The sequence below is a fragment of the Bubalus bubalis genome, chromosome 2 (assembly GCF_019923935.1).
Source record: "Bubalus bubalis isolate 160015118507 breed Murrah chromosome 2, NDDB_SH_1, whole genome shotgun sequence".
Classification (NCBI taxonomy): Eukaryota; Metazoa; Chordata; class Mammalia; order Artiodactyla; family Bovidae; genus Bubalus; species Bubalus bubalis.
This window is the reverse complement of record NC_059158.1, coordinates 126,171,777-126,185,777: the sequence shown is the minus strand read 5'-3', so window position 1 is coordinate 126,185,777 and position 14,001 is coordinate 126,171,777.

Sequence of the window (14,001 nt, the reverse complement as noted above, 5' to 3'; positions counted from 1 at the left end):
TGTACAGCAGAAATTAACACAATATCATAAATCAACTAAACTTCCAAAAATATAATAAAAACAAAAATGGTGAACCAAAGTGAAGGCACTCAGAGCAAAGTTATGCATATGATGATGGGGAAGAAAGAAGTGAACCTTTTAGTGGTACCCTCTCCCACACCTGATAAGTAGCATCCAAATGAGGGAATGAAAAGAAGGAATGAGCGGGCAAGGACAAAGGAAGAAGAGCATGTTTGCATCATTTAAGAGACAGCAACATTTGATCTAGTTCATGGAAGCACAGGCACTTCACTAAGCTCCTTTTATCTGTTATTTCTTTGAATGCTGTACTGTAATCCTCTGAAGGAAGGGGCTATTCATATCACTCCTTTGGGAGATGAAAGAGCTGAGATTCAGAATGATGTTTCCATCACTTCCTCAGAGTGGTGCAGTTAGGATTTGAACACGAGCCTCCCACAGCTGCATACAAGATGACAGAAGATGCAGGTAGAAAAAGGATATTTCTCAAAAACGGAGTGTCTGTCAGGGCAGGTAACCAGGGGTCAGTCAGGATGCCCCAGAGCCTAGCAGCAAAATAAGCACCTTTCACTGAGTTCTCAGGGAAATCCCCTGTTCCAGGGACCTACGAACCCTATTGTCTCATTGGAACCAAACAGGACAGTGGTAAACAGGTGGCACCATAATTTCTTCCTGTAAAGAGTAAACTTCCTTGGCCATTCTGCCCAAACCCTACAGGCTGGATCCCTGAGGATAGCTCCATTCATCCCAGGAAAGTGCATGAGAAATGTTAGTATTCAGAGCTGCGTGTTTTGCTGTTAAATTAGAAACACATATTCATTCATATTCTCACCATTTTTGCTATTACTTTTGAGCACCCCAATTATTTGTGCCCTGCTTTTATGAGGCCCCTCATCTTGAGCTCTTAGAGCCTAAAATTGTCATTCAGAACTAAATTAATAGCAGTTTTATTGGCTCGTTATTTCTGACATCTGGTTAGAAGTACACTGTGATAAGTATTAGGTAATAATCTCAGTAGGCCCTGATTAGAAACTAATAACATTAGCAATAAACTCACAACGTGGCTGCCATGAAACTTGATAAGAAGAAGGACACAAGCTGCTCCATATGGAGAAATCTGGGCCAAGGATAGAGCCCACATACCCATTCCTGCCCGATTAGACCACCAGTCCACTTGTAACATCATCAAAACCAAAATCTGATTTCAGTCCAGCGAAGAAAAGTGATGGTCAACAAAAAAATTGTGTTGTTGGAATGGAAATATTGCAAAAGAAATACTCTGCATTTCTCACATTTCAAAATCATTCAGGGATATTTCTAATATTTTTCTCTCAATGTTTCCCTTTCTTCAACAAAGGTATATAAAGTCTGCTCTTACTTTGGTAATTACTGATATTAGTGAAACCATAACTTGGAAGACCAAGATAATCACGATGGTATGATCACTCACCTAGAGCCAGACATCCTGGAATGTAAAGTCAAGTGGGCCTTAGAAATCATCACTATGAACAAAGCTAGTGGAGGTGATGGAATTCCAGTTGAGCTATTTCAAATCCTGAAAGATGATGCTGTGAAAGTGCTGCACTCAATATGCCAGCAAATGTGGAAAACTCAGCAGTGGCCACAGGACTGGAAGAGGTCAGTTTTCATTCCAATCCCAAAGAAAGGCAATGCCAAAGAATGCTCAAACTACCACACAATTGCACTCATCTCACACGCTGGTAAAGTAATGCTCAAAATTCTCCAAGCCAGGCTTCAGCAATATGTGAACCATGAACTTCCAGATGTTCAAGCTGGTTTTAGAAAAGGCAGAGGAACCAGAGATCAAATTGCCAACATCTGCTGGATCATCGAAAAAGCAAGAGAGTTCCAAAAAAACATCTATTTCTGCTTTATTGACTATGTCAAAGCCTTTGACTGTGTGGATCACAATAAACTGGAAAATTCTGAAAGAGATGGGAATACCAGACCACCTGACCTGCCTCTTGAGAAACCTGTATGCAGGTCAGGAAGCAATAGTTAGAACTGGATATGGAACAACAGACTGGTTCCAAATAGGAAAAGGAGAACGTCAAGGCTGTATATTGTCACCCTGCTTATTTAACTTCTATGCAGAGTACATCATGAGAAACGCTGGACTGGAAGAAGCACAAGCTGGAATCAAGATTGCCGGGAGAAATATCAATAACCTCAGATATGCAGATGACACCACCCTTATGGCAGAAAGTGAAGAGGAACTCAAAAGCCTCTTGATGAAAGTGAAAGTGGAGAGTGAAAAAGTTAGCTTAAAGCTCAACATTCAGAAAACGAAGATCATGGCATCTGGTCCCATGACTTCATGGGAAATTGGTTGGGAAACAGTGGAAACAGTGTCAGACTTTGTTTTGGGGGGCTCCAAATTCAATGAAGATAGTGACTGCAGCCATGAAATTAAAAGACACTTACTCCTTGGAAGAAAAGTTATGACCAACCTAGATAGCATATTGAAAAGCAGAGACATTACTTTGCCAACAAAGGTCCGTCTAGTCAAGGCTATGATTTTTCCTGTGGTCATGTATGAATGAGAGAGTTGGACTGTGAAGAAGGCTGAGCACCAAAGAACTGATGCTTTTGAACTGTGGTGTTGGAGGAGACTCTTGAGAGTCCCTTGGACTGCAAGGAGATCCAACCAGTCCATTCTAAAGGAGATCAGCCCTGGGTGTTCTCTGGAAGGAATGATGCTAAAGCTGAAACTCCAGTACTTTGGCCACCTCATGCGAAGAGTTGACTCATTGGAAAAGACTCTGATGTTGGGAGGGATTGGGGGCAGGAGGAAAAGGGGACGACAGAGGATGAGAGGGCTGGATGGCATCACCAACTCGATGGATGTTGAGTTTGAGTGAACTCCAGGAGCTGGTGATGGACAGGGAGGCCTGGCATGTTGCGATTCATGGGGTTGCAAAGAGTCGGACATGACTGAGCGACTGAACTGAACTGAACTGAACTGAACTTGGAAGAGGGTCAGGCCCTCTTCCAAGACCTTCATGTACATTATTCTATGCCATCCTCACAAGAAGCTTACAGGGTTGAGGCTGTTATTATTCTATTTACAGATCAGGAACCTGAAACACAGAGGGAAAGTGACATGTCCCAGGTCACACAGCAGGAATGCTAAGGCTGGAATTCCAGTAGCAATGTCTATGCTCTGTAATCACCAGAGAATGCCTCATCCTCATTTTCCATTTTAACAAGGCTTAGGGGACACCTGCAATGTACCAGACACTCTGGGGTGGAAGGAGAATGGATACAAAATTAACTTAGGCAGATGCAGTACTAGGAGCAAACCCCCTTACCTACATTATTGCAATAGCTTTTAAATTCCTTCTTTTTAAATCTAGTACTGGTGGAAGCCAGGCTGCAATAGCTTACCTTTGCTTTTTTTTTTCTTCCAGTTTTATGGAGATGTAATTGACAGTACTGGATACATTTAAGGTATCCAGCACAATGATTTAACTTACATATATCCTGAAATGATTATCATAGTAAGTTTAAAGGAACATCCATTATCTCATAAGACACAAAAGTAAAGAAATGGAAAAAATTTTTTTCCTGATAACCCCCTAACTTCTGGCCTCTCCTCCTCCTTGCTTTTCCTTACAAAGCAACCAGAGGGAGCCTGTAAAAATGTAACTCAGGTCACAATCCTCTTCTGTTCAGAGCCCTCCTTTAACTTATTCCAAATAAAAGACAATCTAATTCCAAATAAAAGGTAAATTTGGCAGAAAGACTCCTGTCTTTCCAGAGCTCCCCCATCAAGTGTCCCATTCAGGCTGCGCCAGTCCTGTACGCAGCCTGCGCCAAACCTGCTCGTTACCCTGTAAACGGACCTGTAACCCTCACTTCAGGGCCTTTGCACCTGCCATTCCCTCCACCTGGAACACTCTTCCTAGAGCACACCACCCATTACATCTGCTTCTTGTCCTTGACCTCCGTCAGATGTCATTCAGAGGACACTTTGCAGTGAGGGTGTCTGCAAGCATCAGTTTTAAAGTTGTAGAGACTTCCCTGTCTATCCAGTGGTTAAGACTTCGCACTTCTGTTGCAGGGCGGGAGGGTTTGATCCCTGGTCAGGGAGCTAAGATCCCGCATACAGCAGTGCATGACCAAAAACTAAATAAATAAATTAACTGTAAATCCCTTCTCCAGTGGCCCTGTCCCATGGTCCTCCTTTCTTTTTTAACCTTATCAAATTTGAAGTATAGTTAATTTACAATATTGTGTTTGTTTTAGGTGTATAACAGAGCGATTCAGTTATAGATATACATTTTTTCTTTTCCAGATTCTCTTCCACTATAGGTTATTACAAGATACTGAGTAGAGTTCCCTGTGCTATACAGTAGGTCCTGTTGTTTATCTATTTTATATACCGTGATGTGCATATGTTAATCCCAAACTTCTAACTTATCTCCCACCCCCAACTTTCTCCTTTAGTAACTCTGAGTTTGTTTTCTATGTCTGTGAGTCTTTCGATGTTTTGCAAATAAGTTAATTTGTATTGTTGTTTAGGATTCCACATATAAGTGATATCATATGATATTTGTCTTTGTCTGACTTACTTTACTTAGTATGATAATCTCTAGGTTCACCCATGTTTCTGCAAATGGCATTATTTCATTCTTTTTATATGGTTTAGTACTATTCCACATGTACTACATATTTTTTTTCCATTCATCTGTCGATAGGCATTGAGGCTGCTTCTGTGTTCTGGCTATTGCGAACAGTGCTGCTATAAACAATGGAGTGCATGTATCTTTTCAAATGATGGTTTTCTCCGGATACATGCCCAGGAGTGGGATTACTGGATCATAGGGTAGGCCCTACTTTTAGCGTTGTTTTTTTTTTTTTAAGGAACCTCCATACCATTCTCCACTGTAGCTGCACCTACTTATATTCCCACCAACAGTATGGGAGAATTTCCTTTTCTCCACTCCCTCTCCAGCATTTGTTATTTGTAGACTTTTAAAAGATGACTATTTTGACTAGTGTTCACCCTCTTTCTTGTTTTATTTTTTTCCATGGCACTTTACACTACCCAGAAAACTATATGTGTTATCTGTGTAGTTGGTAGGGTTTTGGTCAGTTAAATTGTCTGTCTTCTCCCCACTAAAATATGTTCCATGAAAACAGAAGAGTGTCTATTTTGTCCATTGCTATAGTTCCAATGTTTATTTCCTGAAAGCAAAAATCTCCCCAAGAGTTTAGCATACCTCCTCCATCTGAAATGAGGACCCAACAAATCCAAATCAGCCTGATGCCTGCAGGAGGTGTTCAGCCATAGTCCCAAGTGTCCTCTGTAGCATCATTTTGGCCCTTGCGTAATACAAACTTTTGCCCAAGAGTTTCATAGCTGTGTCTAGTCATATCACCTACTGAATCAAAATTGCCTCTCAGTTGGGGACAGAATCTTTTCCCTCTTTTGTATAACTCTGGCACTTTTGTAAACACAGCTCTTGCACGGACATTATGTTCTTCAGAGCTATCCTCTAGGGTGAGTTCAAGGAACAGAGACCAAGATTAAGCTTCCACTTTACAGATGAAGAAAATGAAGCTCAGAGTGCTTCAGAGTCTCATCCACATCTGCAGGGCTAATGTACCACTGACTCAGAATGAGAACCCAGCTGCTCTGTTGCAGGTCCAGTACCTGTTACACTACATCCTGCATCATCTGTCTATCTCATCTGTAATTGCCCGGCAGTCACTATTATGGTTCATCCGTATGTACTAGATGCTAGGAATGGTCCCAGTTACACTGCACACGCTGTTTACTCTAAACTCAAACACAGCCTTGTAGGTATTACTGCTCCCTCCTTCAATCCTTTCTAAAGATCAGAAAGATTAAAAGATTAATCTAAAGATTAATCTCTTTAAAGATTAATAGACTAAGAGAGGTTAAATAACTTTATCAGGGTCATGCAGCTAAAATTATAGAAGTGGGATACAAGATGACCCCAAAACCAGACTCCATCCTCTGCACACTGTGCACAGAGATGCTTGATGCTACACAGAGAAAAGCTTCCTAGAGAAATGAGGGACCCCTCTCCTCTGCAAATCTCTGATAGAGGCCTCCATGGGCTCAGGAAAGGGAGTTCAAATCCATGGCCACTGAAACTCTCTCTGATCTAAGGAGGTGATGCAAACATCATGAATGGCATCTGAATACCTGTCACAAAGTAGAAAATCTTGGTCAACTTACAGAAACTTCCAGAACTTTGGCTTCCCATTCTATTAAATGGGGCTACTGGTATAGACCACAGAGAATTATTGTGAGACTTTGATGATGCTAAGCACTGAAGTGTGGAAGAAGGACGGCAAGGGAAACAGCAATCCAGGTGGACAGAGTGAGGAGCAGAAGCCTGGGGCCTTGCTATTCCCATCATCCTCCAATGCAATACCAGAGAGTCTCATGTTCCTAACAACCCTATTCATGGACCTTGTTATTGTCTGTCCCCACACAGGGCCCAGCCTGCCCTGACACATCTCCTCCCATAGCAACCCAGGGCCTCCCTGGCTCATCACCACCTAGGAGCTGTGGCCTTGGACCTACCATCTCCACCAGAGCTCACTGAGGTCCATGACTGCAAATTGACCTCTCTCCTGATTGCTGCAGTCTCCAGTCTCTTAGCTAAGGTTACTCCTCTTCTCAGCAAAACTGCACCTCTTTTCCTCTTGGAGGTAGCTTTGTACAGTAGTTGGGGGAGGAGGGGTTATAATTTGAGGCATGTGGAGCTAGCACAATCTTTTCTTCTTAGCATTTTATTTATTTACAGCACTTTACAAGATATCTTTTTTAACTTTTCATTTTATTAAATATAATAATAAACTTGGCATCAGCCCAGCTCATTAGTCCCCAGGGTTGGGCTGATATCCTTGGCTGATTATGAGTGCTTCCACTCCTGTTTTCATCCCCTGAAGCTGTGACATTTAGCATGGCTTATTAAGTCCCAGCTATGTCAACAGACATGAGATTAACATCTGCCAGGATCATGGGTCTGCTGGGCCTGCAGGAAATCGGGACCCTCCTTTTTTAGCAGGACTTGAACGCTTTTCAAATTGCAGTTTTGTTAAAGCACCAGTTCTTTTGCAAAACCTGGACAAATGAAGACAGATGGACTGAACACAAATGCTCTAGGATGAGGATCAAGAGTATGTAACTAGTCTTACCAAGTGTTCTTGCTTCCTCCCCTCCTCCAAGCCCCCTAGGCACCCAACTCTTTCCCAGAACCACAGCACAGGAAGCCCCCCTGCAGTGCCTGGGCAACAGGACAGAGAGTGAAATGCAAGAGGAAAAAGAACAGAACCTTTACAGTCAAAAAGTCCTGGGCTTTTGAGTTCTGACCTCATGCATAACCCAAGGGACTGGGACAAACAGGTTCATCTACTTCTTTTCTTTTTCTTGTTATTAACCATCATTTTAATGCTTATTATTACAGAGAGTGACAATATCATATGTACCATATAACCATTGCTCTATCACTAAACATACAGAGTTTTCCGACTTTTCAACTACTTGGAGAAAACACTTCATCCATATTGTTGTTTCCTTAGGTTACCTACAGGAAACCTTTTTTTTTTTTTTTCTTCCCTTGTTTGCTGTTAGGAAACCTATTTTGATAATCCATCTTCTTTTCAGTTTGAGCTTTCTTGCTGAAACTATGATAAATCCTTGCAAAATTAAGATGATTAAAATCTTAACAAAGATTTTTGCTGCAATTTTCACTAATTCAAATCTACTTCCATTCTTGAGTGACTAGTCCCTCTCCACAACTCTTTCTGACTGTTTTGTTCCTCCTCAACATATTTTTTCTGTCAAAGTCTTGTTATATCAACATGAAACCATTAACATCAATAAGGCATTCTAATTAAAGGTGGTGGTGTGTCTTTAAGAACTACACATAAAAAAATTAATCAGTAATGATACTAAAGTATTTTCACTGGGTTGAATTAAACAGTATGAATTCTGGACCTGTGGACTTCATCCACCTCTTCATCTCGCAGTTCCAGGTGTAAAGTGGGAAACAGTGTCAATCCTTAAATCCTCTCATGAGGATTGAAACCCAGATTTCAAGGACAAAGGGCTAGCAAAGAGCCAGGCAAATAATAAGCACATAAGTTACCATTCTTCCATAGTCAAAGGGATACTGGAAGAGATGTTGGATGTGGTGGTGGAGTAGCTAGTGTTCCATCAGTTTTAGGTAAATGGATATAAAGAATCCTGTTATTACTGTGTTCATCTCTCAAACGATGGTGGGAAGTTGGTTTCCAGGCTGTAAGCAGTTTGGTAACCCAAGCTGAATTGGGTAGGATGCAGGAACATTAATCCTTGAGTTCAGAGCTGTGAGAAAAAATGCTTCATCATCATTCAGTGGCTTAAATCTTAACAGAGGCATTTAAATACTTTCCCTATATCCTAGAAATAGTAGTAGAACCTCTATCTCCTCCAGAAGGTTGACACAGAGTCAAAAGAGCTGAAAAGTGTGATCTACACATTGAAGATTTAATTCTTTTTTTAATTTTATTTTATTGAAGTATAGTTGACTTACAATATGTTAGTTTCTGTTGTACAGAATAGTAATTCAGTTAAACATATATATACATTCTCTTTCATATTCTCTCCCATTATCATTTATCACAGGATACTGAATATAGTTTCCTGTGCTATACAGCAGAACCTTTCACTTATCCACTCTTTATATAATAGTTTACATCTGCTAACCCAACTCCCAATCCATCCTTCCCTCACGTCCTTTACCCCCCTCCCCCTTGGCAGCCACAAATCTGCTCTCAGTATCTGTGAGTCTGTTTCTGTTTCACAAATATGTTCATTTGAGTTGTATTTTAGATTCCAAATACAAGTAATATCATATGGTATTTGTCTTGCTCTTTCTGACTTACTTCACTTAGAATGAGATGCTCCATGTCTATCCAGAGATTTAGTTCTTAATAAGTCATTGCCTTTACCACTTCAAATCCTTCTTGAAAATATACCTTTTACCCCCAACTACTCAGATAAATACTAACCAATTTAGTAGAAGTAAGGAAGGCATAAAGGGAGGGAACAAGAGAGGAAGGGAGAGACAAAAGAAGGAGAAGCTAAGATAAAAACAGAAGTTGAGGAAGTTCTCTGACAGTGGTTCAGTGGCTAGGTAGCTCAGCACTTTCACTGCTGTGGCCTGGGTTCAATCCCTGGTTGAGGAACTAAGATTTCACAAGCCATGAGGTGCAGCAAAAAAAAAAAAAAAAAAAAACAGTTGGGAAATGGCAGATCTGAGATTAGAACCCAATGTGTTATACTTCAAAACCCAATATGAGAAAAAATTATTTTATATGCCTTTTAATTTAGTTTCATGATAAATTTTGAAAACTGGTTTCTTTTCTTAGAGCTCATTGAAGGAAATTTCACCCTCAGGAATGCATGACATGTCATTGCACGTTGGAGGAAAGTAGGTATCATTATAATCATCTCATGAGAGATACACTCAATATAGCAGAAAGATTGTGGTTCAATAAAGTTGCTCTGTGAAGACTTATGTGATAAAAACCCACACCAAATGAAAAAAAGGGTTTTTCTCCATTTAGACCAAAGCCAGGTTCCTTTATGATTCCTCACCCTACTTCAGGCTTGCTTTTCCTGCAGGATCAGTAATGCCTCCACCCCAGAACCCAAGGCTCTTAGGAGACCACCCATGGGCCACATGACCCTGCACGTTACTATGAGTATTGTTCTTGTCCTCATCATTTTCATTCTTTATTAGTGGCCATGATCACAGAGTGAATAAAGCACTCTCTGGAAGTAATCTGTGTGAATAAATGGATTAAGGCTTACATGTAAGACCAGACACTGGGACTTGCCTGGCAGTCCAGTGGTTAAGACTTCATCTGCCAATGCAGAAGGTACAGGTTGGATCCCTGGTCAGAGAACTAAGATCTCACATGCCATGTGGCCAAAAAACAAAACATAAAATAGAAACAATATTGTAACGAATTCAATAAAGATTTCTTCATTGAAGTCTATGGAAAACAGTACAGTGGTTTCCCAAAAAACTAAAACTAGAACTACCATATGACCCAGCAATTCCTCTCCTGCATATGTATCCAAAAACAAAACCACTAATTTGAAAAAATACATCCCAATGTTCATAGCAGACTTATTTACATTAGCCAAGACATGGAAACAACACAAATGTCCTTCGACAGAGGAGTGGATAAAGAAGATGTGGTACATATGCACAATGGACTACTACTCAGCTATAAAAAGAAAGAAATTTGCTACTTGCAACAACATAGATGGATTTGGAGAGCATCATGCTAAGTTAGCCAAGTCAGACAGAGAAGGACAAATCTTGTTTGATATCACTTATAGGTGGATTCTAAAATAGACAACAAAATAGTGAATAAAACAAAGGAGAAGCAGACTCACAGATAGGATGAGAATCAGTGCAGAAAAGCCATCAAATATCTCTCGATATTTGAAATCCTTAACTTAATGAAATTGCCTTAGAGGTCTTCCATGCTGGCAGAGTGGTGGGGGTGATGAGGGTGAGAGCTCGACAGCTTTCTTCTTTGTGCCTCAGTTTCTCCAACTGTAGAATAGTAGGAAGGACAATAATATTTACAGGAATGTTGCAAGAATTAAACGTGTTTACAAAAAAATTGGAACAGAGGAAAAGCCTCATGGTAGATACTCCATCAATCTTGGTTCTCAGCACTGGCCACATAGCTATGGGACCTTAAGCAGGTCCCTTCACTTTTATGGACTTCAAATGCAAGAGAAATAGACCCTTAGGGAAAGGAGGGAGGGAAAATTTAGGAGTTTGGGATGAATAGATACATACATAAAATATATAAAACAGATACATAATATAAAATATAAATAACAAGGACCTGCTGCAAGCACAAGGAACGCTACTCAATAGTCTATAATAATCTATAACAGAAAATAATCTGAAAAAGAATAGATATATGTATATGCATAATTGAATCACTTTACTGTACTCTTGAAACTAATGCTACAGGGTAAGTCAACTATACTTCAATTTTAAAAATGCACACATTCTGGGTTTGAACCATGAGGTCTCACTGAGTCTTTAGGACATCACCAGTCTGGGAGTCAGCCCTGCCCTGTGATGTATTGCTCTCTCTAATCACTACAATGGTTTTACTAACATAGTTATCTCAGAATTGAGATCAGGCAAAGGAATCACTGGGCTTCCCAGGTAGCTCAGTGGGTAGAGAACCCATGTGCCAACACAGGAGACATAGGAGACACTAGTTCCATCTCTCCATTGGGAAGAACCCTTGGAGGAGGGCACGGCAACTTACTCCAGTATTCTTGCCTGGAGAATCCTATGGACAGAGGAGCCTGACAGGCTACAGTCCATAGGGTCCAAAAAGTTGGACACTAGAGTGACTTAGCATGCTCACATGCACAAAGGCGTGATCAGCTATTTAACTGTGTTGAAAAAGAACATATAAAAGATCTCCAGATCTCCCACAATACTATCTAAAGGACAAAAGGTTGCCACTTACATTTTGACATAATTATAACATGTAAAGTCAAGTGCCAGCCTCCCTGAATAATTGCAGGGCTCCTAGCAGAACTGGTGCTAATAAATGAGTTGTCTGGAGGTTGCTAGGAAAGCCCTAACTGCCCAGGGTGCATGAGGAAATTTAAATAATGGACATAGGGGGGACAGTCCCATCTCTCACCTCTCTTGGAGAACAATCCAGTTAACCACGGCAGGGGGGTCAGGGTGAGGCATGTGGTGCAGGCACCACACAGCTGCAGCTGCTCCTGGATGCAGACTCCATGCATCACGCCTCCTCCTGCGTCCTCCCACGTGTTATACTATTATGCTCATTATCACCATGTGTCCCTAGGCACCAATTTTTGCTGCAAAATAACAAAATTTCAGTGATATAACAGGCATCTGTGAAATAATGTAGGCATTATTTCTCACTGGTGTGTGCAGGTCTGCTGGTTTGGCCAGGCCACAGGCTGAGTTGAGGTCTACTCTTGCGTCTCTCATCCTCACTGGCTTCCTGGAGCACTGTCCTTTCACAGTGATGGCAGAGAATGTGTCAAAGGCAGAAATGCACAGGCCCCTCAAGGCCTGGGCTCAGAATGGTGCACTGGACATTCCTACACACATTTTCCATGCCAGGGCAAGTCACATAGCCAAGCCCAGCACCAGTGGGGAGAGGAGTGAACTCCTCCCATGGTGGTGGGGTAGTGAATAGTTGCTGAACAATAATGTCATCTTCTATACTTCTTAAAATGGGAGGCTTTGAGGACAGGGACCATTTTTATTGCTCCCAAACTTTGCCCAGCATAGCTCTAGAAAATTTGACTAGCATTCACTCCCTGGGATCCAGTGCAATGGTCCCCAGCGCTGAGACACTTGGAGGTCCAAAAGCAAGATCAAAGGGAAGTCCAGGTCACCAAACTGTCATCAGGGAAACTTTGTGTTAAAAATGAATAGATGTATTATTTAAATATAGCACAGGGAACTCTGCTCACTATTTGGTAATAATCTAAATAGGAAAATAATTTGAAAAACAATAGGTACAAGTCTATGCATAACTGAATCACTTTGCTGTGCACCTGAAAGTAACACAATGGTGTTGATCAACTATACTCCAATATAAAATAGCATTTTAAAATGGCAAAAAATTAAATTAAATTAAAAATTGAAAAAATATTTTGTCAAATTGAATATCATCTCACAACTTTCTTTTCTGGCAGATTTTTTTTAAAAAAGGAATAGACATAGAAAACAAACTTATGGTTACCAAAGAGGATGGAGGGGTGGGAGAAATGATTTAGGAGGTTGGGAATAATGTAGACACACTACTATATACAAAACAGAGAAACAAGAAGGTCCCACTGTATAGCACAGGGAATTAAACTCAATATTTTATAATAACCTTATGCATGCATTCATGCTAAGTTGCTTCAGTCATGTCCAACTCTGTGTGACCCTATGGACTATGGCCTGCCAGGCTCCTCTGTCCCTGGGATTCTCCAGGCAAGAATACTGGAGTGGATTGCCATGCCCTCTTCTGGGGGATCTTCCCAATCCAGGGATCTAACCCATGTCTCTCACATCTCCTGCATTGGCAGGCAATTTCTTTACCACTAGTGCCACCTGGAAAGCCTAATAATAACCTACAAGAGAAAATAATCTAGAAAAGAATGGATATGTGCGTGTATGTATAATTGAATCATTTTTCTGTACACCTGAAACTAATACAAAACTGTAAATTAATTATATTTCAATTTCCAAAAATGGTTTAAAAAATGAATTTGCCCAGTGACTTCCATGGTGATCCAGTGGTTGAGACTTCGTCTTCCAATGCAGGGGGTGCAAGTTTAATCCCTGGTTGGAGAGCTAAGATCCCCCATGCCTTGGGCTGAAAAAACCAACCATAAAAAATAAAAGCAATTGTAATAAATTCAATAAAGACTTTAAAAATGGTCCACATCAAAAAAAAACTTTATTAAAAAAAATTAATTGAGCTCCAGTGACAAGACTCTTTCCAGGAGACAGGCTACAAAAGGAGGGCAGTGCCAAGTCTATCAGTTCTGGAGCAGTAGGACAGTGATGAAACTGGACAAAGAGAAACAATGACAGTTGCCAGGGTCAAGGTGGTGACAAGGCTTGAGAACAGGCAGATGCTCGACAACTGCAGCAATGATGGCAACAGAAACAGAACTCTAACAGGGGCCAGGATCCCCTAGCTGTGGGGTGGTCCCTCTTCAGCTCAGTTGTGCTCCTTGCACCTGGTGATTTAGCAACGTAGTAGGTGGAAAAGGCACTCACCTTGGCACCGGGGACATCTGGAGCTTTTCACCAAATCTAATGAGAGTATTGTCTCAAGTAAGTTATCTAGTGTCAGCCTTGATTTCTTCTTTATAAAATGCAATAATCATTTTTCAGCTTGACA